Source organism: Triturus cristatus, chromosome 8, assembly GCF_964204655.1.
Source record: "Triturus cristatus chromosome 8, aTriCri1.1, whole genome shotgun sequence".
Classification (NCBI taxonomy): Eukaryota; Metazoa; Chordata; class Amphibia; order Caudata; family Salamandridae; genus Triturus; species Triturus cristatus.
The window spans coordinates 142,598,201-142,625,059 of record NC_140591.1 but is presented as its reverse complement, the minus strand read 5'-3'; the positions used below and the strand labels follow the sequence as shown (position 1 = coordinate 142,625,059).

The window sequence follows — 26,859 nt, the reverse complement described above, 5'->3', positions numbered from 1 at the left end:
AGCTAGTAGTCCCTAGGACCTCTTGGAAGGGGGGAATGTAATCCACAGGCGATTATCCAGATGGGGAGCAGCTTGTGAGGTCAGAGTATATGAAGTAGAGTCATCTGTAGAGGAAGACAATGTTATTGATCTTGTTGGAGATCTGTGTCCTTTCCTTTCTGGAGAAAGTTTTGGATTTTCTTTTTTACTGGTGACACTGATGTTTACCTTAAAACTATTTTTGAAGTTAGGTTCAGAGATAGCGGAGAGAGGCTCTTCTAATGGATCCTTAAAGGGTATTATTGGTTTTATAGGCCTAAATGGCAGAGGGTGAGGATCCGATGTAATTGATTTGAGCCTGCCAAAATAGTCTTCGAAATCATGAAATCAAATGGATACTTACATCCTACAGAAATTTGAAATGGATTGTATATATAAAAAGTGCTCAAGCCTCCACACAGGCACTGCAGGGTCACACTAGTGGTTATGGCTAGCAATGAAGATCTTACAAAGCAGAGTCTTACATTTCGTACCCACACCGCATCTTCCCTTACATTGGTTCTACACACTGTGGAACAATCAAGCTGGATATTTGAGATGCAGCTTTTACATAGTATACCTACTGTTGAGTGAATAAATATTTATTATCCTTTTCGGTTGTTGGCATTCCACTTTACTATAAACAGCACTGGGAATAAAGCTAAGTATCTTCAAAGAAGCCAGCAACCACTTCAAGTTGGACAGTGCTCAAACACGGTTCTGTGGTCTTTGCACTATGTAAGCAATTGCTCAGTTATGTCAACAGTGACTTTTGTCCGAAAACTTACCTGTGCTCGTGTATCGTTGCAGATATGTCACTATTTAATTTATGTAACAAATTATTCTCAGGAGTTCCTGCTGACTTGTGTTGCCTGCTATCTCGTTTGAATCTTTCTCTTTGCGGTGGTATTATTTGCATGTATACTGCAGTGCCCACCTGTGTGACAGGTGCCTCTTTGCTCCATTCTGAAATCTGTTGTCAGCATTATTCTAAACCTGGCTTGGAGCAAGCCCACAACATGCACAGGCTACCTCAGCTCACCTCTGTTACTGGTGCCTCCTCGCTCCACACTGATCCTGGTGTCATGGAGGAGGGAATAGCAGCACTGTCAATATTATTAAACAAGCCCATGCTAGACTGGGAGGAATGGAATGAAGGACCTGAGGCCTATGTCACAGCAGTAGGTGGGGACATATTCACTGCTTTCACAAAATTAGCAATGCTTAAGTATTGTCTAGGGGTGGAAGGCCTCAGGCTGTTGAAGCACCTTCCACCATCCTTAAAAGAAAATGGCGAGGAAGATGAACTAGAAGAATATAAACTAACAATTACTAAGCATGATAACAACTAATGAAAGAAAAAAGTGGCAGTAGAAACATTAGAATTCATGAAATGAAGGCAGTTACTAGGTGAACTTTAATGAAATGTCAATATGGTAATTAGTTGAGAAGGTGAACAGCAAAAAAGTATATGTTACGCTGTTGAACACAGAGAAGGAAAAGTTACTTACCTGTAATCCTATTTCTTTTCCAGGGGAATCCACATCAAAGTCATTAGCACTAATAGCCACATTCATGTGTGGGGATGCCTTAGTACTTCAAAAAGTATACATATATGTATAACAAGAAGTTGCACCATAGTACTTTATATATATATATATCTACAAAAGGAGCTCAGTGCATGAGCAAGGCAGCACATTGAATAAATAAAACTTACTTGGAACTGAAATTGCGGTGTCAGTATCTGGCTGTTGGAACCTGTAACGCTGGAGCTGGTTGTGGAATATATATAAATCTTTCACAAACCTTTTCAAAAAGAAAAAGAAAGGGAATGCAAGCCATTCTTAACCAATAGGCTGCAACGCAAAGCATAGAATAGAGCATCACAGTATCCTCTGTATCCCATCATGCCTCATAGGTGATAATTAGGCCAATTCATTTTTTCAGCTCCTAGAGACAGCAGGATCCTGGGGAATTGAGCTCTGCCTTTTTGGCTAATAATATTGGAAAATCTTTCCAAAATCTTTCTTTTTCAGAGTCATTCGACGTTTTCAGCACCAAGTGGGCGCATAGACCAGTTTCTGACCGAAAATATTTTATTCACTTGTCTTAAAATGCCTTTACTTTTTGTGAAGCATCCTTCTTGTAGGAATAAGATTTTCCTGGAAGAGAACTAGGATTACTGGTGAGTAACCTTTCCTTCTCTTCCAGGGGATCCTCATCAATAGTCATTAGCACAGAATAGAATAGTAAACTCATCCCACAAACAGGAGGACAGGAAATAAAAACAGCTGCAACAATCATCGAACAGGTTCCTTAAAGAAGCCTGCCCTACTTGAATTTTCGTTCTGGATTCTGAATCTGGGAAGTAGTGTCTAATGAATGTATGAACAGGTCTTCAAGTAGCTGCCTTACATATCTCTGAAAAGGGAACATTACAAAGAAGAGTCTTTCTATGTGTAGAATGTGCTTTAGGCCTACTAGGTAGTATTTTCTTTGTTATCTGGCATAGAAGAATATTGCATGATACAATCCATCTAGAAGAACAAGTTACTTACCTTTGGTAATGCCTTACCTGGTCGAGACTCTACCTTGTCGCAGATTGCCATTTTTGTGAGCAGAACCCTTGCACACGGGTAGGTGGCATATTATGGCTCTGTGTGGCGCCATCTGTGCTGGAAGTGACGTGCCCATTGCCTATATAAGCTCCATCCCAGTGCGCTGGTGTCAGTTTCTTTTTGCAACTACCCACACTAGGAATACAGAGCCATGAAGAAGAAGGACCACTGGTGTTTAAAACTAGGGCCCTGAAAGGGGAAAAATCCTGTCCCTAGAAATCTGTTTGCAGAGCAGAAGGATGGGTGGAACGGTAAGGAATCTGCGGCTAGATTTGAGTCTCTACCAGATAAGGCATTACTAAAGGTAAGTAACTTATTGAGAGAGACTTCTAGCCGCAAATACCTTACCTTAGAATAGATACCCAAGCAATACCTCCCCGGAGGTGGGTACGCAAACTAATTTCGCACCAAAATGTCCTGCAGGACCGAATGAGCAAAGTGCCCACCCCGACAGAAATTACTGTCCAGGTAGTAGTGCTTTGTGAACGTGTGCAGAGAAGCCTATGTTGTTGCCTGACAGATGTCCAGCATCAGAACTCCTCAAGCTAATTCAGTGTTTCAGCCTTTGCTCTGGTGGAATGAGCACACAAACCCTCTGGGGGTTGCTTCTTGGCCAACACATAGCAGATTTAAAAATACCAAAACATTCTCAATTAGGATAATGTTAGTAAAAGTAAAAGGAAACTAAATGGGAATAAAATTGATCAAATATTTCTATTATAACACCATAGAGCTACTAATTTGAACAAATCAATTGAAACCTTAAACAGTTATATAGAAGAACAGTGTAAAGGGGATCACAAATCTAAATCCATATATTCATCAATGGGCTACCAGTTTTTCTGTCCATATCGTTATGCTGAATCTTTGCATATTAAAAAGAGACAACGTTGACCTTCATTGTCAGACATCATGCATGTTTTATTTGTTTATAACATTACAGGCTCCTTGATTTTTACAGACTTTGAGCTATGAAGAGAAGCGGTTTTGTCATCAAGAAAACTACACCATGTAAATGTAATCCCAATTTTTATTCTTCGTATATTGAGTTGTATTTGTGTTAGGGCCATAATAACAACAATTTTAAAGTACTTCTAATAATCAATTTTCAAATCAGCTGGTTTCTTCAGAATGTCCTTGCCGTTCCTCCTTTTTCAATGCTCTGTTTTTATCATTAAAGTGAGCACATAAGCCAAGATTTTATTACATCAATATATCTTTGTGCCTAAGTACAGTGAGACAATTAAACAATGCACACAAACCCGTGCCTAACATAAATGAATGTGTTTTCATGTAATGCAACTGGTGCTTTGTAAAGCGCTCTGATACCCAATTCGGGTCAAGTTCGTGCTATATAAAACTCTGGAGAAAAAAAAATGATAAGTAGGAGTATTATGAGTGACACCCAACAAAGTAAATGTAGCTCCTTTTCTGGTAAGTATTATCCATGACCACCATGCATAAACAGATAACACTGACTTATTTTTCCAATTGGTAGCAATGGATTTTAAAGCTGTAGAAATTACAAAATCTAGAAGTTTACTATGCATAACAGATATCTTTGTTTTAAGCAAAGATGATTTACAAATCACTATTTCAAATGACAATTTTTCTGTAATATGAAATACTTTTGGAATAACCTTCCAGACCTCTTCCTAAAATCGAAAAACTTTACTTAAATCATAAAGCATGTGAAGTAAAGAACCTTGAGCCTTATTACAATTCCAGCAGTTAGATGAGCAGTTAGATGAGTATGAAATGTTTTGCATTGAACAATCTTAAAGGTGACCCTAAACAATAAAATAGTAAAAAAAAATGTGTTTGCTATAGAGACAGGTAACCATCCAGAAATACTATTCATCCAAATTTTCTTCCATGTGTCATGAGAGATAGACACATCGAAATTCATTATTCCAAAACAGGGAGAAAATGTTAAGATTGTCCCTTTGTGAATTAATCAATTTTATATACAGCAATGAAACTACATGTGATGAAGAAGCAATTGTGTGAATAAACATTTCTAAATCTGAATTAATCTTAAAAGGAAAGCTGTTTCGAAGTGAATCAAGGAACGAGTTACACAAACGCGCATATTTATAAAATATCTGAAGGTTGTAAAATATAATTTGTTTTAATTCATCGAGAGACAAATAGCATTATTATGAACAATATCTTATATATAAAAGATACCAGCCCTAAACCAAAAATGCCAACATTGAGGATGCTTAGCTAACTTTGTAAGGGGGTCATACCATAAAGATATATTTAAGGTATTGGAAATTGAGGATTGGAAAACAAAATCCAAATCATCTAAAATCAACTTTGTTGATATTAATATAATCAATCATTTTAGCAGGGGAGAAGAGTTAGCCATTGTGATTAAGGCTGGTAAAGGAAATGGAGAGATCAAACTTTGTTCCACAAGAAGCCAGTAAGGAGAATTAGGGAGCTGTGGGTGCTGGAAGAATAAAATATGATTTATAATAATTAAGGAAATCTGGTAAACCAAAGCCCCCATTAGTCTTAGCTGTTTTTAATTTATTTTAACTTATACATGGAGTTTTATCATTCCAAATACATTTAGACATAAGTTTATCTACATTTTTATAAAATTGAAGAGGGAGTTGAATAGGTATCCTAGAAAGAAAATAAAACATTTTAGGAGCATTTTGATTGTATCAATTTTCCCCCACTAAGATAAATGTAATGCAGACCATTTATGACATTTGTCTTTGATATGATTGATAATATCATCACAATTCAAGGTTATCGATTGTTTAAAGGTGCGAGAAAATAGAATACCAAGATGTTTTATCTTGTCTTTTTCCCTTACTATAGCTTTGTTTGGTAGCATATCAGGGGCACAAGAAACATTTTAAGGAAAAAATTCAGTTTTATTAGTATTTAAAGTATATCCTGAAATCTGAGAATACCTATGAACTAGATTTAATAAAGGCGAAATGGAGAATTCTGGATTAGCAACATATAAGACTACATCATCAGCATAAACTGACATTTTAATCGGAACATTACTTATGAGAATGCCATCAATTTCCACGGAATTTCAATTGGCAATAAGTAACGGTTCAATAGCTAGAAGAAAAAAGTAAAGGGGATAGGAAACAACCTAATCAGTCAGGTTGGGGACAAGGAGTGAAACACACCCTAGGAGGATACCATCACCGTTAATGGAATAGAACTGAGAATGATGACGGAATTTCGGGACACTCTCACTGGAGAAAAGTACTGGCCTTTATACCAAGGATTTAAACTGAACCTTCTGGACATAAGGCTGGTAGCTTATGGGAACAAGTTCACTGATATGGTGAGATATTTTGTAGCCAGGCTAAACATTAGGAATGTGAATGTGCAGACTACGGTGTCTGTAGCTCTTGAGGGGTCTTGTTTGTTAGAGTGGCCACAACTGCGAGATTTGTATGTTTGCTTTGAACCCAATCACCCTGAGCAGGCACTCAGAAGAGAGATTCCTGAGATAAATCCTGTGTTCATCAATATAAATCCCCCGAGGGGGAAGAAAGGGTCTAAGGGAAAAGTTTAACGACCAACACAACAGTTCAAATCCCCTATCCTTACATACAAAATACAAATAGTGAACTGGTGGTCATGGAAAAATGAGGAAATGAATACAAAGAACAGGTGAAAAATAGAAGAATGCTATAATCAACTATTCTGAGTGTGGTTGATAGAAATAGAACAATGTACTCTTGATGCGGATTCCCATCAACTGCCAAGGGAGGCCAGTGTCATCACTTGGTAATCCTTCCTTCCTGTCACTACTCCATTTAGCCAAGAGGCCGGTGTAGTAGGCAAGATCAGAGCAGAGTACAAGTTCCAAGGAGGAATCGACCAAGAGTGGCCATATGTATTCCTGTTGACAGGTACTATGTGTAGTGAGTGCAGTGCAAGTGAAGAAACTATTAAAAAGGGAGTTGGACAGGGAAAACTATGTTTATTGAATATCTCTGTTCCAATCCTATTAAAAAGAATTGTAGCGGCAACTTTTAGCAAATAGGTTGCATCATATAGGGGTCAACTAGTTTCAGCCAGTTGGGACTATTTACCCGGCTTTCTTCAGGACCAATACATAACTGCTACTGCAAGTGAAAAACAAGAAAAAGTGGAAAAAATGGCAAGTTGTTAAGTGATACAACCTGGTACCTATCGACCTCACAGCAAGTAGGGTGTATTTCACTCCTGACTTGTGTGAGCGTCAGACCTCACCTCACCCGGTAACAACTCAGGTAATTGAGACCCCGCCCTCTCCGTCGGTGCAGTAGCAGTTATGTATTGGTCCTGAAGAAAGCCGGGTAAATAGTCCCAACTGGCTGAAACTAGTTGACCCCTATATGATGCAACCAATGGGATTGATATCATCCAAAACTGTCTCCAGTTTATAAAAATCCTTCATTGTTAAGAAGGTATTAGTCATTGGCCCCAGTGTCTCATTTACTAAAGAGGCGGTCAAGTTGCGATCGTGGTATAATGCGACCAACTCTTTGCGGGATACAGTGCGACAAGCCTCATGCGGTTTTGTCCACAGAGCAGTAGACCCAACCCTGTTAGTTCATCTTTTACATACTTGAACCATGGAATATTGCATAAAGCTTGGTGACGATAAAGTTCCATGAGTTCAGAGCGATAGCTCGAGAGTTCAGGGGTTATCCAAAGTCGCCTCCAGAAAGTTAAGGGCTTCACACTTAATTCCTCCTTTATTGATCTCAATCCTAGGTCAAGCCTAAGAGGGAGAAGTGGTGTGCTCGGTGGCAAAGCAGCCAGATTCCGCAGAAACTTATTTTCAGTGGCGACAATATCTGGGGCACATTTGTGGCCCCAAAGTTCGCCGCCATATATTAAAGCACCACGAGCCTGCATTTTGTAAATTTCAAGTGGCGGGCCGATAGGGTGTGTCATGGATTGATTCCATAGATTCAGAATACCCCCCACCTTTTGCGTTAACTTTAGATTTGACTTTGTCTGATGATGTGACCATGTCATCTTTTCGTTCAAGGTCAAACCCAAGTACTCGAACGTATGAACCCTCTCTAGAGTTGTGCCATTAATAGTCGGGTTAGGGCGAGAGGACCTGGGGGGGTTAAAGATCATAAATTTAGTCTTGGCCGTATTGATCTCTAGCCCCCGATCAGCACAGAAAGAGGCAAAACCGTCTAAAACTCGTTGAAGCCCCATGGGAGTCTTGGCTAAAAGCAAGGTATCGTCGGCGAACATAATAGCTGAGATACCTATGCCCGCGAGTCGCGGGGCGTCTCTATTTGTCACATTGTTCAGATGGGAAATGAGACCGTTTACATAGAGGCAAAACAGGGTGGGTGCCAAGACGCATCCCTGCCTTACCCCTCTTTCAACGGGGAAGCTAGATGATAGGCCACCATCTCTTCCACATCTGACCCTTGCGAAGTTGTTGGTATGAAGACGGACCAAGATCTGCAAAAGAGGACCTGGAAGGCCTAAGTCGTGGAGAACAGACCAGAGTTTCATGCGCGGAACCAAATCAAAAGCCGCGCGCAAATCAACAAAGACAGTATAAAGAGAACCCCCCTCCACCTTAACTGTCTTCCAAAAAAGCATACATAATCTAAAAATCTGGTCTGTTGTTGAAACGCACTTTCTAAAGCCAGCCTGATAATGGCTCAGAATATCAGAGTCCTCCATCCAATCCGCAATGCGGTCTAGGATCAGCCTCGAAAATAATTTCTGAGCAACATCAATCAGACTGATAGGCCTATAGTTACCAGGTAACAGGGGGGACCCCTTTTTAAAGATAGGCACAACTTCTGCGCCCAACCAAGTATGAGGAACTGTCATACCCCCAAGGATTGCATTAAATAATAGAGTGAGGTATGGTGCCCAGACTCTGGGTTCATGTTTGTACAAAATGGGTAACTACCAAATGTGTGTCCACTGTGAGCACATGTGATTGATTTTCTTAGAGATGTCTTTGCCACAGAAGGTGTGCCCAAATTCTTAGTTACAGATAAGGGGTGCAGTTTGTTTCACATGAAATGTGTAAGTTTCTGAAAGATCATAACATCATTCATCAGAAAACAGCTTTATATACGCCTCAAGCCAATGGTTTGACTGAGAGGATGAACCATGTTGTCAAAAATTGTGCCCAGCATGCTCTAGAATCTAAGTTGCCTTTCAATAGCGTTTTGAGGGATAGGTGGTGGGCACACCGCACCACTCCCAATGTAGTCACGCAAAAGTCACCTTTTGAAGCCTTGAGGGGGAGGAAAGCTGTTTCAAAGTTGAATCCTGTTTGGCTATCAGTTTGTATTGAAGGAGGCATTTCTGTTGAGACAAGACGTGCCAGAATTTCTGAATATCAGGAAAAATACAAATCCAGTTATGACTTTAAGATGTGTGTGAAGTGGAAGAAATGGCACCTTGGTGACAAAGTCATGGTGAAAAATCCCAGACACACCTTAAAAGGGAAATCATTGGTCCCTTTACCATTGTTGCCATAAGGAAGAATGTGGTGAAGGTTGACACAGTTTGTATATGGAGCATGTCTAGACTTGTGAGGTATACTGGAAGATTTTCAGATTCATCTCCAAGTTTATGTGTGCCTCCTATGGATGATTCTTCTGATGATCATGTCTCCTCTGACATGAATGTCAGCTGCAAAGATGTTTTTTCCTCTGGAAGACGTAAAAACGTACCTGTCAAGTTTAAGGATTATGTTCTATTCTGATGTTAAGAATTTAGTATTGAGTTTTTCTTGTATTTTTAACATTTTGTTTTCTTGCAGGATTTTGAATGTTACTATTGCTCTGCAATGTTTTCTTATTACTTATATTGCTTAGTCTTTACATGATTTTTTCTTTTTATCTGCAAATGTTTTTGTTCTCTCTATTCGAAGGGGGATGTGTTGTGATCTTGGAAGCTACTATGTCATGCCTGGAATCTTACTATGTCACAGAATGAGTGATGCATGCCAGGGTTGTTGAGGCATTCTGACCGGACCTTCCTGCTGTACAGTTGGTGTTGTGTACTGCGCCTGGAATAAATATTTACACCACTACTTAGAGAGACTGTAACTTTTTAACATTCTCCATAGTCTAGTGTGCACACATACCCCCACAAGGCTTAGCACCACGTTGCTGCAATATTATGCCCAGTAGCAAAACAAGGAATCAGGATAAACTGACGATCTGGTGGACCATGGAAGAGCTCTCTTTTCCTCCATCTAAACAGTTTTGCGGTAAGAAACCACCACTGACATGGCTTCAACGTGCACTTATTGTGCTATTAGAGGCAATTCATTTTGAGCTCTAGCTGGGGATTGAAATTGCCTTTCAAAGACCCCACCTTTAAATATGCTTTTAGAAATCAGCTTAACACACCAAGCCTTACCATAGAAGCATGGGAGACTTCCCATTACAATTGTTTCAAAATAATAAAGCAGTCTTGTATGTTTCTGATTTCAGAATATTTTAACAGATTCAAAGCCACTCACATTTGAGTCTTTAAATGTATATATATTTGCACTTCTTATACAGATAAACTTGTCGGTGGCAAGCCAGTCAATCATTCAAAGAATTTTGCACCAGTCTAAATCCCTGTAACCAATTAATAAATCATCACTTCCTTCAATGGCATGAGAATCACATTAGTATCATGCATTTTCAACACAACAACTAAAGTTTCACTCCTGCCCCATTGCAACTACAAAGCGAAACAATGACGTTTCTGTGTTGGTTGGGTCCACTACATTTTCTTGATCTAAGATACTATATTAAAGGTTGTGACACACAACAAATTCTTTAAGAAGGCAGTAAATTACTAAATATGTTAGAACAATTCCATACATATATATATGGGAATGGGAAATAATGCAACAGAATGCCAGGAATTTTGCCTTTCTTCAAGTTACAGTAACCTTTTTAACATTCACTCTTGCAGAAATTTCCCTTCCAGGTAGACCATAAAGACATAAGGGGAAGTAGACACAGGAAACATAGGTAAAATAACATATAGTCTTGAAATACACTTGCTCCCATCAGCTAGTATACTTTAGTTCAACTGTAAACACTAGATGACGGTACAGTACAAGTAGGTCCAGGTGGTCCAGGTCAATGCTCGATTTTCAGCATATCCACATATGTTAAAGTTACAGAGTGAATTTAAATGGGACTAATTTATGTAGTCACTGGTTATTATGAAACTGGAGTTGGACTGCACTGGACACCACTTCTGTAGAGCATTTTTAAAATACAGAAATATTGTTCATGTGTAATGTTTTGAGAACAAACAGATGAAAAATATTAGCATTCAAAATATTAGAAAGACATTCAGATACAGAAATGCTAATTTTTTATTTATTTTACTTTATAGATGTGTTCTACGGAAGTACATGAGCATATTATTCGTGAACATAGTTTCTGTAAATAATAATAAGGAACTGTTGGCATAAAATTAGGGACATTACTGTTGTTTGCCTTACTTTGGAATCATAATGTGTTTCAGGTCACACATGTAAACCTCTCTAATGTACTGCATATACAGGAGAATGCTTGATCACACCATGAATCCCGGCACACACTAGTGATGTTAAATTGTCTTATTGGGGTGCTGGATGAAGACTCTTGCCACAGTGAAGTTTCTCTTATAGAAGCAGATCCATTTATCAATGCTAACCTTAAATGACTAATTAAAGAGAATTTTGTTTGATAAATCATAACAAACGCTGAACGTCTTACAAAGGAATCTTTTAATACAAATAGGATTGAAAACTTTCAAAAATAATTTTTTCTAAAATAGAACGTAAAATGACGACACATTTTTCTTCTGGATAGGCAAAGTTTTCTCCTCAAGTGAACCACAGTCAATAACTTCAGTACCACTCGTAAGTTTCGTTACTTGAAAAATTCCTGATGAAACAAGTAGTATTTACCACTACCTTAACAGATAATGTCAGGGGAGCGTTTTTCTACACTGACACTGCCCCTACAACTTGCTCAGCATTTCCAGCCCACAGTATTATTAGTGAATAGTATTAACATTTTGCCAAAGGTATTATCTAATGACTGGAAAGCATAAAACGATGTTCAGAGGGTGATATTGTTACCATAGTACACCAGAAGGAGTAGGGAGTAATACAAAGTTTATATCTCGTGATGGCACGTGCTGTGTGTGCTAGTACTGCCCTCACTCGCACAAATGTGTGACATGCTTCATCATAGGGCTGCTTACAATACACACTGGCGTAGCCACGCACAGCGTGGAGCAATAGGGTGGGGGAAGGCAATACAACACAGAGAGAAACTCATTATTTCACACAGTGGCTGGGAACGATGGTAGTGAAAGTGCAATGTTGTGTGAGTTAAAACTAGCTCGGAAGTGTCGCAGTGCCTAAGACTTTATTCCTGGACCCTCTATTCAGGGTTAAAAACGTGACGGATGGTGGTGATTGGGAGATGTTATGTGCTCCTAACACCCCTCCATTACTGCCAGGTGATCGACATGTTTCGGCCGTGTGTGTGTGTGTGCCCCACGTGTAGGGTCACGTCGGCCTTCCTCAGGACTCTACCTGTCCCAGTGTATTGATACTCTCACCTCCAGTGTCTTAAAAAACAGTTCATCCGTTTTGAGGAATTTCCTCTAGCAAGTAGTGGAATTACTAAAAAAGGGAAATAAAAGGGAACACCAGAATACCGGGAGAGAAGAGAGAAGAAACAAGCAATCAGGAGTAATCTTCTCCTCAGTACATCATAAGCTATGTATATAGTCATTTGTCTACACATGAATGCACTCAAGTGTATGATTCATTCCCCATGAGATAACAATGGTGCCTGACCCTCCAAGTTTCACGTGTGTGCGAAAAACTGGAGGTGCAATTGCCTAAACAGGCATATAATCCTATCTACAATTAAAATATCAGCGTTTGCATACATACAGCTATAGTCCGATCAGTCACATCCACTGCCCAATGGGGGTACGCTGCGTGTCTACACACCGAGTTTATCCTTAGAACTGGCAGCGGGCAAGGAGAGACCCCATTTAGTCACACTCTTAATAGCGGGAAAAAGAAATTACAAGGAGAGATCGTCATGTTAATAATCACAAAATGGCGAAACATCGTGCAGGAGAGAAAAAAAAAGAGAAGAGGTCTCCGAATTTGACCTACAGTCACGTCATACTGCGCCCAAATTAAATGCAGTAGTGTCTATCAAGGCGTAAAGAGCAATTCTAGTAGTAGTAATGCTCATAGTAGTCAAAATCGTGCCTGCTATCTAGGGGCTCTTAAGTAATGGTCTCCCGTGCAGCGCACTGATCTGTAAATGACTAAAGTGAACGGCACTGAGTCAAAAAATGGGGCGGTGAGCAGGGATCGCCCTGTTACCAAAAGCCGATCTCCGTGATGAGCAGCAGTCGGCCATGCATGATATGGCAGATCGACGTGGTCAAAGAGAATTCCACTCGCATTGCCCTCATGGTAGCTCAACAGCCGGGTAATACAGATATAGCGGCAACATTTAATAAATTCAAAACAGATTGTGCCCTCATTGCTTCCCCCCACTCCTTACTACTCCAACGGTGGTGCTCCTCTCAAGCTGCTCGCCTTCATCCACCGTGTTGGATTGTAGTGGTAAAGGCGAGCGCCAGACGTTTTATCCTTATCTTACGGGTCCTCATTGTTCCGGTCATGTGTGACGTGAGGGACGCGTGATGACGAATGCCGGCTCTCGGAGTGCCGTGACAGCCTACGTCACATGACGCTAGGCTGTCATTGAAACAAGGCTAGCAGTTTTGTGCATGGGAGCATACGGCCCGATAGTGGAGGCCCGTATTAGGAGGCGCATCCCTTGAGCGTTCTGATGTCAATAGAGCCGCCAGGAAAAGGGTTAAAAACAAGGCCGGATAAAAGAAGGTCATGTTTAATGACATGCTGAGGGAAGCGCAGGAAGCGTTGGATCCCTAATTCCGTGCTAGGGGATGGTGGTGAGCCCCGAGTCTTCTGGAATACATGGGGGGGGGAGAGCCATGACCCTTAAGTGCATGGTCAGCTGATGTACTGTGTTACAAAAGGGTGAGCTGTCCCTTCACTACTCTCAAAAGGGCGGTGTGTGTATGTGTATAAGAGGGTACAGGGCTCCCTGAATATGAATAAACTGGAGTCCCGGTGTGCCACAATTAGATAATGTAAAAAATGTATACCGTCCACCCACGTAGTTGACAGGAGGGAGATTATGATCTGTTATACTACCAAAAGTGCCCCGGTAGGATGGACCCTGGTGCCGCCAAATACACCATCAGGCGTATTGAATGGTAACACTCCAGTAGGGTGGGAGGGATGTGTCAGTGTATACCTAATGAAAAAGATCCCTCCCTAACATAATGTCAGTAGATACATATAAGGAGGAAACAGTGTACTGTGAGAGTGAGAAAGGTTTCACGGTATAATATATGATGGTCAGGGTCTCAGGTAGAGGCAAATGAATGTATCTATTCAGGGAGTGCCATAGGATGTCGTCATTAAGACCCACTTGATGACTCTTCAGGTGGTACACACATTTTTGTTCTCTCAGTAGGAGGTCTCTGGTTCTATCCCCAGTGGAGATGTTCAGTCTAGATTTCTCTGTGAGGGTCCACGTTAACTACTCAGTGATGTGACGTTTTTCCAGATAGTGTGCAGTGAGTTTTGTGTTGGACCTCCTACACCTTATTGTACTGCGGTGTTCCATGATGCGTGTCTTAACCTTGCGGTTAGTCATGCCAACGTACCGCATACGGCATGGGCAAGTAATGAGGTAGATGACGCCCTCAGAATTGCAATTTGTCTGTGACCTCTGTTCCCAGGGGTAGGTCAGTCCCACATCAATGGATTTGGGGTTGTTAGTGAAGTGGCACGATGCAGAAGCCACACCTTGAATGGCCTTGTACTGGATGCAGTTGACCTGATGCCAACGGTCTCCTAGATGGTGGGAAACCTGGTCTGGTATGTACTAACATCTTTTAAGTTAGCACTACGTTTAAAGGAGAAGATTACTCCTGATTGCTTGGTCCTTCTCTTTTATCTCCCCATTATCTGGTGCTCCCTTTTATTTTCCTTTTTTTAGTAATTCCACTACTTGCTAGAGGAAATTCCTTGAAACGGATGAACTGGTTTTTAAGACACCCTCTTATCTCATCTGGAGGTGAGAGTATCAATACACTGGGACAGGTAGAGTCCTGTGGAAGGACGGCGATACCCTACACGTGGGGCGCACACACACACACACACGGCCGAAACATGTCGACCAGCTAGCAGTAAAGGAGGGGTGTTAGGAGCACATAACATCTCCCAATCACCACCATCCTTCGTGTTTTTAACCCTGGACGGAGGGTCCAGGAATAAAGTCTTAAGCACAGCGACACTTCCGAGCTAGTTTTAACTCACACACAACACTTTCACTATCGTCGTTCCCAGCCACTGTGAAATAATTTGTTTCTCTCTGTGTTGTATTGTCTTCCCCCGCCCTATTGCTCCACTCTGTGCGTGGCTATGCCAGGGTGTATTGTAAGCAGCCCTATGATGAAACATGTCACACATTTGTGTGAGTGAGGGCAGTATTAGCACACACAGCACGTGCATTCACGAGATATAAACATTTATTACTCCCTACTCGTTCTGGTGTACTATGTATTGACAGGGGGCTCGGGGTAGGTGAGTCCATACCCTCACCCCTTTCTTTTGTGTAGCTGTATTTGATCCAAATACTGTGACCCAGTGATCGGCAAAAAATACATATAAGAAATATAAGATAAGAAAATAACTCCCATTTCAATTGTCTGAATTGCTCTGTGAGGCACGCATAAATAGGTAATCCCTTCTTTGGTTGAATAATCTTTCATCCTATTACTATAACAATAACCACCCATACAGTAATCAAATTATGCCGTGACATTTTTTTGTGCAATGGATTTTGTGATGGAAGCAATATGAAAAAATAGAGCAAATACTTAAAACTGCAATTCTAGTTTTCAATATCATACTGGAACCCTAATAAACATACAATGCTGGTATTAGAGATTTAGCATAAATCCATGATATCATTTGAATGTGCAGGGGAACTGTCCATTCTGCAGGCACTACTGACCCTAGGCGGAACCGCTGCAAAGACCATATTGGGAGTCGCCTGCTTTCCATGAACTATTCTATGGCATTTGAAACATTTAGGAGTTTTGAACTAACATTCTAAAGAAAGTGTCTTGGGAAAATTCTGCCGAGCTCTAGCACTGAACTTGCAACGGGGCTGAGAGTACGAGTGGTTAGTCCATCCTCGGAATTTTTTTTAATGATGCATCACAGCAACAGAACATACAATCCATGTGCGAAGAATCCCAATTCGCTATAGAAACATAATTTGCTCTCTTGTAAGCAGACATCAAAACACAAGTAAAGACGGCAGTCCAGAAACAACGTTCCACCGACTGCGAGGTAAACTTGAGCCCGTAAGAATAGGTTTAATATAAAATACACCATTATTGTTTATGCACAACAGTTTTCTAGGACTATTAGAGACAAATGAAACCCTAAAGGTGATATTGCGACAGTCAGTGCTAGGGCAGGGTAACTACTTTAATTACCTTTGAGGCCTGAACATAAATAGCACGGCTAGACGAACCAGCTATTCAGCTCTCTTTCGAACAATTATCATTAACCCGGATCAAAAATGTAATGCCGCTGGCATTCTCTTGTGCAATGCAGCGTGGTTTGGCACTAGCAGCACAGCTTGTAGCCTCTTGTGGTTTACACCTCTACCTTAAGGAACAGAAGTAAAGGATGACTGTACATCTTTAGTGCTGCACCTGCGGCTGACCGATGGGATGGAAAGTTAATTTCAGACAGTGCTCTTCCTCTTCCTTTTTAGGTCTCGCCTGACCCAGCGCATGCACTGGTCTGGCGAGACTTATTGAGAGGGCGCCAAAAAGTGCTACCAGGCCGGCCTAGAGCTACAGTGCATGTGCGCGGGCGCGCGCGCAGCGCTTTACCGCAATTACTTTCACTTTCGCGGCCGCACGGCCGCTTTGATGTTTGATCGTGATCGCGGCCGCACGGCCCGCTTGGCATAGCCAGTAGGTCTCGCTTTTGGGACCTTATAAGTATTTAGTTATGCAACTGTTGCATTGCTAAACACTTATAAGGTCCCAAAGGCGTGACCTATTGGCTATGCCAATGCTTGTATTGTTTTATTTACAAGACAACAAGTCAGAGTTGTGGTCCTCGAAAAACCCCTCGCCACATCACTTACAAACATTATCTGCATCAGTTGACCCCCATCGCCTCGCATGCACAATGAAATAATCATTATCAATACAGCGCGGTTATAGCTCCTCCTCACGGAACAGTGGCCTCTTAAGTGGTTAGCCAAGGCAGCATGAAAACCTTTGATGGTATGGAACAGTGGGCCTGCCCCAAGATTAGCATCTACTTGTGCTGGTAAAACCGGGGTTTGTTGCTAAAAGCAGTCATCTCAAGCCCACTCAGAACTTGAAGAACCCTTTTACTTTCTCGCCCTTCTACAATGAATAGCACATTTGATAAAACTGATCCGTTTTTTTCCTCCAAGTAAGTAAAGTTCATATGGGTTTTGTTTTCAGCAATCGTTTTCTTTTGCCACTACCCTCTAATATGCCTACCTCTTTTTGAGTTTTAACACTCTTTTTCTCCACTACATCTACAGACTGGAGAGAGTTGAGTGCCTCCGGTACCCGTTCAAGGAATACAAGTAACTTTCTCTTTTATTATCGCAGTGAACCTTGGTTTAATCACTTGCTCTGTAATTTTTTTCGGCTGTGCATTCCATTGTTAACATAGTATATACAGATAGGGTAAAATTGGATTTTCATGAAGCATACGTCATAGGTTTGTTTTCACACTAATATTTCACCAGTACTTCAGCAGTGTATTACTGAGATTCAGTTTACTCGCAGTTAAGGTGTTTTGAGGTTGTTTACTCACATTCCAATTATTTTAAGAGTCAAGTACTTGCCTTGAAACATATGTTTAAGTTCTGTGTAACCTTTCAGACAAACTCTCTCTTTGTTTGGTGTCCTATGGGATCGACACTCTTTGAAGTTGATAAAGGCCCAATGATAGTGCTTAAACAAGCATTTGCAATGCAACAGGTCTCGCATTTACCAGAGTTTCAGCTATTGGCATTGTAAATGACAATGCCTTTTATTTATCTTTTGGTTTTTGAAACATAAATAAAACGCATTGTAATTTAAAATATCAATAGCTTAAATTCACGCAAATGCGAGACCTATTGCATTGCAAATGCTTGTGTTATCTTGCGACAACGACAAAGAATCCTGCCTCTCCTAAAACATCGTTGTACGGAGCCAGGTCGAGATTTAGGGAACAGCAAAAGAAGATAAAAGTCATATGCTATAAGTTTTTCTTAAGTAAATTAAAAACTGAAAGGACGACTATGATTTACGAAAAAAAATTGGTTTGAAATTCGAAGCTCCAAAATGCAGAAAAATGATCGCATTACAAAATGGACAGATACCACGGCAATTTAGTAGTATTTATAATGTTTCCATTTCGTTGCACTTTCCCTTGTGATTCCTTGTCTGGAATGTGTGTTTCATTCTTTAGTAGCTACCAAAAGACTAGACTGGCAAGATTCAGAAAAAAAATCAGGGCAATACAGAAAGGTGACTGAGATTTTGGAGGTAACCCCGGGGTAGATTTCGCTGTCCTGCCAAAGGAAACTGTAACCTTTGCGGCAAAAAGGAAAGCTGACACGGGCTTCTCACACATACCTCTGATTTTCAATTAGTTAAAGGACCTGGTAATCTGACAAATCTGTCACAAAATATCTTCCTCTTATATGTGAAAGACTACCAAACCTTGTCATTTTAAAATAATTAATATTAATTATGTGCTATTTTTTTTGCAAATCACACAAAAATTACCACCAAACTAGTTAATATTTCAGAAATCATACATTTTAGGGAAAACAAAGATACACCCTGTAGAAACAAACACAATTCGAGCAGTACCAGGATAAGTTACTAGTCCCCAATTATGTCAGAGGGGGGCTTTCACCTGTAGCTGTGGTATCCTAGGACGTATGTACCACGGACCCCCAACCTGGGGACCAAGTACCCCTTTTAGCACTTAACTCAGGGTAACAAGGGAGAGCTGTTGAAAGGCAGAGTGGAGTAGATGCTTTTGAATACAAAATCAAAACTCTAAAACGCACCAAATAACACTCAATAAATCATTGTCCAGTCCGTTCCTTTTTTTAAAAAAAAGGTATAAGTAGTAATGTACCCACAAGTAAATATTACACACAAAATTACTAATAAATAACAGCTGAAAGATGTAATTATTAACTGTAAACCACCCTAAAGGAGTTCAAAGGTTAACAAGGGTGAAAATCACATACCTTACAGAAATGTCGTAGGGAAAAATGTACTCCTGAAATCTAGTCCGTTACCATTATCTGCTACGTACCACGTAACAATCTGTGCCGCTAGCATGCCCTATCTCTAAATAAAACAGAGCGTTACCTCTGTCACAGCCGATTTTGATTTGATAAAATATGTGTTTGATAATTTGAACACTCTGAACTGCACTAAAATGCAGTGGCAGCTCCTCAAGGGAGTGCTGCGGGGCGGTAAGGCGGGGCGGAAAGGGGCAGGTTGGGGGTAGGGAACTCTTGGAATAGGGCCTAACAGAGTTGACTAAATAAATACATAAATAAATAAAACGAATTACATTGAGCACGCTGCAACGCCAAATCGGCGATGTAGCGCGCAATGTAATTCGTTTTATTTATTTATTTATTTACTCAACTCTGTTCGGCCCTTTTCCAGAGTTTACTACCCCCCACCCTGCACCTCCCCCGCCCGCCCCACAGCACTCCCTCGAGGAACCGCAACTGCTAAAACGACAACGCAACACTTAACATAACTGTATTTGCCGGTGGTTGACACAACTAAGCACGAACCAGGCATTGACTCCATTTTAATTTTCAATGCAGCCATAATGATGTGTGTTTTTTCATTTCTCCTTACACTGCATGCAACCAAAATGTGCATTAAGCTTTGTGCTGACATGCTATTCTCAAAGAATCACGGAGAATGCCTTTGTAACATTCAAGGCCTTTCCTGTCAGTAGCTATTCACTTGTGTGACTTACACTGTTTTAGAACTAGTTTGTACTGCCACATCCAAAGACATTAGGTTAAAATGCGGCACATTAACATTTAGGGGCTAGAGGTAGAATGGTAGCATTAGATGACGTTGTATAATTCTGTATTGGGGTTTGCATATTCATTGCTACATCCGATCACCTAATGCTGACTTCACAATTTCCATTGACTACTAACGTAAATTTGGTGATAAAAGTCAAGAAATTTGGAGGTGACCGAATCTTCTGACTGCCCAACTTTGGAGGCAGAATCCTTGTCGGCTCATTTTATGTCTCTGACTTAAAATATTTTTGCCTTCATTTCATCTCACTTACTGCTACATTTGATTGAACCTTACGCTAATTCCCTATACCGATTTACTATGCATTTTCTTTTTGCCTTCTGTATTGAACCTTGAATTATTTCACTTCTGACTCTTGAGAATTTATTTCTATGAAATGCGACTTTATTGATCCTGTGTTTGAGTGCTGCTTAGGGACACATTGTTTCAAACATGCTTGAGGTTTAACACGTCCTTGATTCTGCATAAGCGCTTTATCTGGAAAGATAGCGTCAACACCTGTATACATGCCTAAGGCAAAATCGTATATGGCTTTTCACTATTCAAAACACATGCCTGCTAATTTTGGCAAGGTATTCCCAATGATAACAAGCATACAACATTTGGCAATGTATGTCTCATCTATAAAAACTATAAGAAAATTAGTTACTTACTTACCTGTAACTACGGTTCTCCAGAATGGTATCTTTCATAGATTCACATGCTTGAATCATCTCCATCGTCTCTGTGGGAGTCCCACGGTATCATTCTAAAGCATAAACATTATAATCATAGGCTACAGTGCAATGAACAGTCACTGCAATAGTCTATCTACCTTCTTTTGAAAAAAGAACCAAACTTAAGCAATAACCAATCAGGCGACAGTACCCTGTATAAAACTCCCAAGAGAGTTCCTCAGATTATCAAGTACAAGTGTAAAGCTATATACTTGAGCTAATAAGAGAATCCTCTCTGTGGAAGAGGGTGGGTCGCATGTGAATCTATGAAAGATACCAATACTGGAAAACCGTAGTTACAGGCAATTAACTAATTTTCTTTTCCAGTATTGGATCTTTCATAGATTCACATGCTTGAATGGTGGGTAACAATATACATGGGTATATATATACATTTATACATATATGTATGTATGTATGTATATACATATATATATATATTATATATATATATATATAGATATATATATATATATACACATACACACACACATGTATATTGTTACCCACCATCCACTAAGGGTATTTATATTCTCTAAACTCGTTTTCTTCTCCAGTATTGGATCCTTCATATATATGTATATATATATATATTCACTGAAAAAACCATAGGTTTCACACACGTTATAGTTAGGAATTAGCATTTAAAAAACCTTGCAAATTCACTTAAAAAACCATAGGCTTCACACATGTTATAGTTAGCTGGACATTTCACTCGTGAAAAACCATTGAAATTCCCCAGTTATAGTTAGTGCGGGCAACTATAACTCATGCGACCGCAATTCCTCTGCTGATGACGTCAGATATTACAGGTAATATATATATATATATATATATATATATATATATATTATCTACTGGCGGTCGCCAGTAGATAGTTATAGTTAGGACCGTGTTTCCAAAGGAAATCTGAAAATTCTATTTTGAATAACTTTGGCGCCGGTTGACGAATCCTCGCGAAATTTTCAAAACTAATGGGGCGCTCCGTTCAGCTCCTACCCTGAAAGTCTCGGGGTGATTCGTAAAGCGGGGGCCGAGAAAAAAGGGGGGTCCCAAAACGCATTTTCCCCATGCATTTTTCCATAGGACCTTTAGACACAGCTACAGCCCGAACGGCTGAACAGAATTACTTGAAATTTGGCAGAGGGGTAGCCATAAGGTCAAGGAAGTGCCTTTTGCAGGTCTGGTGTAAATCTGTTCAGTATTTCCTGAGAAAATAGCATTTAAAAGCATATCAATATCTATACCGTGCGCGCACAGAGCAAGCCCTGTGCGCGCACCTTGCCGTGCGCGAGCGTAATTCTGATTGGTTGTTAGATGTCAGTAAACTTTCGAATCGGTCGAAATCAGGAAGTGTCGGCCGCCATTTTGTCTGTCGCACTAAAAAGGAAAGGTGGAGACCGTGAACAGGGGGCAGGGTAGGGAGTTCTAGACCCCCTAGTCATTGTCAGGGGGGCACAGTAGGACCACGAAGGGCAAAAAAATGATTTACATTTTTTTAAAAACATCGCGAGGTGCGCTCACTCTACGCGTACCCGAAAAAACCTTAAAAACATCACGAGGTGCGTGCACCCGAAAAAAATAAATAAAAAAATTAGAAATAAAAATCACGTTTAAGTGTTTAGATATTAGGTGGCTCTAAAAAGAGCCCTTGTGTTCATTGAGTGTTTTTCGGTACCTACAAGTAAGTACCGATGCAGAGTCTAAAGTTCAAGAGGAAGACTCTGTTCCCTTCATCATTGAAATGTACACCGTCTCCTCTATAAATGTCCTGCATGTTGTAACGCAAGTTGTTGTGGTATATAGAACCCATACCATAGTCTCTGAGGAAAGCAGAAACAGACTTATTGACGTGCTTTCTTGCTTTGTCAATCTGTGGACAAAATTGGTTGGACCAGTTCCACTTTTGCCTTTGGCATATGTTAGAATATACAAAGGCAGATTGAGGAAAAAGCGACATCAATTGCACAAAGGTGTCCTTAATAAGCATTTCCAGACCTACCCCAGTTAAAGTGCCTAGGTCATTTCCACCACAGTGCACAATAATAAGGTTAGGCTGTGGGAGATGTAGAAAGGTTTTCACCAAAGGCATTAATTGGTGCCACTTTAACCCTCTCTGACCAATCCATTTAATGCCTACATTTGGCAAAGCAAGGTCTCTCACCATACCTCTTTTTTCTGCAAATTTTTCACTCCAGAAGACATAGCTATGACCTACAATCCACACTGTGAACATCTTTCAAGGAGATCTGGATGCACTCAGAAGGTGTCTTTCAGTAGAATGGCAATATGAAATGAAAGACAGTTGGAAAATGGAGGCATACATATTTTTTTTTGATAAAAAGAACTCATTGGCAGATTCAAACCATTTTACAGTTAAAACTAGGCTGTATGTTTAAATTTTTAAAAGCATGTTTTGGATTGGTACAGAAAAATGTGTTCCCACTGAACATTACTTTGGATTTGCTGTTAGGTTTGAAAAGTCAAGCACTCTTGCTCTTTTGATTTGAAACAATGTCTGCTGAACTTCTGACCTCTCTGCTCACACCTGTGTTCCATGAGCTGTTGCTATGGTAGCAGGCAGAAGTCATGTTGGGGGAAGGGATGATTTGCAAAGGGGTTGAAAGTTGCAACCAATAGAAATGTGTGATTCCATTTGAAAAAATGTGGGAAGGACTGTGATTTTACATTAACATGTATATGTGGGAAAAAAGAGAGGGAAAAATTGCCATTTACTGGTTCTGCTGAGAGGAGAGAGGTGTACAGCTCTGAGATTCTGGCTCTGATAATCTGCTGTTTGAGTCCCACATTTCTTTCTCAACTAATTAATTTTAAAGGTGAGTTATGAGTTTGAGAGGGGAAGTATGTGGTGTATTTTGATATAAATAATAGAATTGTCATTCTTGTTTTAAAGTTGTGTTTTACATTTTGTGATTTAGGAGAAATTTAACTGTCTTGAACTAGTAAGATATTATGGAGTATGTCTTCACTGTAAGTTAAGGTGTAGTGGTATTAGTGAGGAATATTGTTTTGTGACTAGAATTACATCATGAGTCTGTCTGCACACAGGATTTGTTGTCAGAGATTTAATTTGTGTTGGTTTTGTTCTGTTAGCCATGCACTCGCAGAAAAGGGGTAGTTTGTTATGTTAAAGTGTGATGGTTAGCATTCAGCAGAAATCATTTACTGATCAGTGAGAGGCAAATGCAAACACATTTGAAAATAGTATGGTACATTTTCCTACCACTTTAAAAGTTGTGTTTTACATTTTATGTTAAGGAAGATATTTAAGTGGCTTGAACATGTTATATGTTATGGAGTATGTCTTCATTATAAGTTAATGTGTACTGGTATCACTCAGGAATACTGTTTTCTACCTAGAATCATACCATGAGACAGTGAGCACATAGGAAATGTAAAGAGAGATTTAATTACGGTTGGTCTTGCTCTATTACCCTTGCACTCGCAGGAAAGGGGCAGCTTGTTTTTTGTAACACTCTAGTCTAATCAGTCACCCTCTAACACATGGTCATGGACTCAAGGAGCTGTTAGGACATGTGCTCCTTTGTGCTTGTCTAAACTAGAAGAAACATGTGTTAGTCTGTTACAGCAATTATCACTTGCTCTACCCCAGTAGTAAATGTGCTTTCAAATTGCCAAAGGAAATATTGCTTTCTGCCTAGAATGAGACCATGAGTCTGTGTGCACACAGGAATTGTTGTCAGCGTTTTAATTTGTGTTTCTGTTGTTCTGTAAAACTTGCACATTCAGGAAAGGCTCAGCTTGTTTTCTTCCAATGTGTTGGTTAGCAATCAGCAGAAATCAGTATTTCAAAAATGTAATGCAAATTGAAACACATTTGAAAATAGCATGGTAGATTTTTCATCAATTCTTGCAATGGCTAAGGTGGTTCCTACATGTTGAATACTCCATTTAACCCTTACCTCACATGTACTCTTACACACATGTCTGTACTCTTCATGCAGTTGTGGGAGTCTCCATGCAGATCTCTCTTGCAGCTGACAATACACAGTCTCCAGAAACACACTCTTTGCACACACGCAGCAGCTTCTGCTACACTCCCATGTGTATTAGTCAGCTCTGTGTGCTGTTTCAGATAGCAGTGTGTAACGCAAACAGATTCTAAATCACCAGGGCTCACTTCCTTTGCTCTAGTCTAATCAGTCACCCTCTAACACATGGTCATGGTCTGAAGGAGCTGTTAGGACATGTGCTCTTTTCTGCCTGTCTAAACTAGAAGGAACACGTGTCAGGCTGTTACAGTAATGATCACTTGGTCTACCCCAGTAGTAAATGTGCTTTCAAATTGCCAAAAGAAATATCGCTTTCTGCCTAGAATCAGACCATGAGTCTGTGTGCACACAGGAATTGTTGTCAGAGATTTAATTGATGTTTCTTCTATTTTGTAAGAGTTTGACTCGTAGGAAAGGATCAGCTCATGTGATAGGATTTGAAAAGTTTTTAAAAAGAAAATGTAATGAATTTAAATTACATAAAGGTATCTTTTTTTTAGTTTTTTGCAGGTATTGGTGAGCAACAGTGAAAAAATATAAAGATGCCTATAAAAAAAAATAAGAGGCGAAGCACGTGTTGGAAAACAGAAAAAGTCTTCTGGTAAGCAAACTAAAGAATTTTTAAAAAATATCTTCAAAAAAAAAAAAAATGTTCGAAAGATACATTCAAACAGTGTTACAAGTACAAAACTACAACAGAGTCGACAGCAAAAACAAAATGCTAATATAGACTCAGAAGTTAGGAAGAGTGACTTAACACGGAAAATAGATTTTAAAAACATTCGTCGAAAAATGTTTCAGAGAAGAGTGATGTTAAATTTGCTGAAGGATGTGAAAAATATATAAGAAAAAAACAAAATTTTATAAGAAAAAGAAATGTATTGAAAGTATTGCTACCAAGGCATTAGAAATAAAAAAAAACTATTCATTTTAATTTTGAACAGGATGCGTAGATTAGATAAATTAGTGAATGCAATGAAGTCACAAAGCAAAAGGAAAAGAGAAGTAAAAAAAAAAAACTTTTGTAAAGTGTTCTTAGGAGAATGGAAACATAGTTCAAGTACTGAACCATTTTTTAATGAAGAGAGTTATTTTCAAAGTAATAGTTTGTTGCATGCAGTTGACACCAATGGTAGAGCTTATGAAGTTAAGGATGGTTGTGTAATGGAAAAGGAGAAAATGGTTCCAAGAAATGAGGAACAAGTGATGGCTGATGAGGTTATGGGAAGACGTCCTAAAGCCCCAGTGTACACTTGGAATTGTAGTAGTATTTGTACTGTGTGTCAGGAATCTATTGATAAATTACGTGACTTTCTAAGAGAATATAGTAAAAAGAATGTTAAACAGAAAATTAAGGTGCTTCAAAGACTAGATCCATGCAGAGTGAGAGAGAATACTGGTTTGCAAGGACATTCTCTGGCTTGTCTATCTAGGAAAGTGTGTCAAAGTGTTTTTCACCATTTTAGGATGCTGGCTGTTCATCATACTGAAATGAGAAAGTTTGTGAGAACATTGTATTTTGCTAAAAGTCCAGCACTAAAGTTAAATGAGTTGAATAATGCTCTGTTCCGTGGATCTGTATCAGATGTAATGAAGGTTACTGATGAGATTCAGTTTTGTTACTTTGGTCCAGAAGAAGAAAGTGCAGAAAATGACACAGTTATTGATGAAAATGTGGAAGAGAATGTAGAACTCACTGTTAGTAAAAATTTTGATGATGAAATGACAAAATTTGCTATCATCTCTAATGAAAGACCAAATATTACTTGTATATGTTGCCGGAGAAGCCATTACAAAAATCAAACAAGGAATGTTGATCTGTATAAAAAAAGTGAAAATGAAGATAATTATAAGTGGAAAGATTTTGCCACATATATATTTCTGGAAAATTGTTTTGATTTGGGTGAAGATCAGCGTATTTGTAAATACTGTTATAACAAGTTAGAAGAAAATAGAAAATAGAATGCCAGCTAGAGCTGTACATAATAATTTAGAATTGGTTGATATTCCTCCAGAACTTTCTGATTTAAATACGTATGAGTCTATACTCATTCAACGTGTCCATCCGTTTCAGACCATAGTGCGTATGGAGCCAAAAACTGGTAAATTACCTCCTTCGGATTTACAAAGAGGTTTAAAAGGAAGAGTTGTGTATTTGCCATTGGATTTGAAAAAAAATATGGAAACAATTGATGCAGATACTTTGGAAACTGAACCATT

At 39.6% G+C, this 26,859-nt stretch overlaps 1 protein-coding gene across 3 annotated transcripts in view; it reads right to left on the bottom strand.

Moving 5' to 3' along the window:
* The window catches only part of ZBTB20 (zinc finger and BTB domain containing 20), a 1,375,461-nt gene that overhangs the window by 915,587 nt on the left and 433,015 nt on the right, over positions 1–26,859 (bottom strand). Inside the window, exon 3 of one of the 3 annotated variants that reach the window (XM_085621157.1) lies at positions 1,736–1,824. The exons of the other annotated variants lie outside the window; for them this stretch is intronic. The gene's annotated coding sequence lies outside the window, so the exon portion shown is untranslated. The remainder of the gene's footprint in view (positions 1–1,735; positions 1,825–26,859) is intronic. 3 annotated transcript variants of the gene reach the window in all.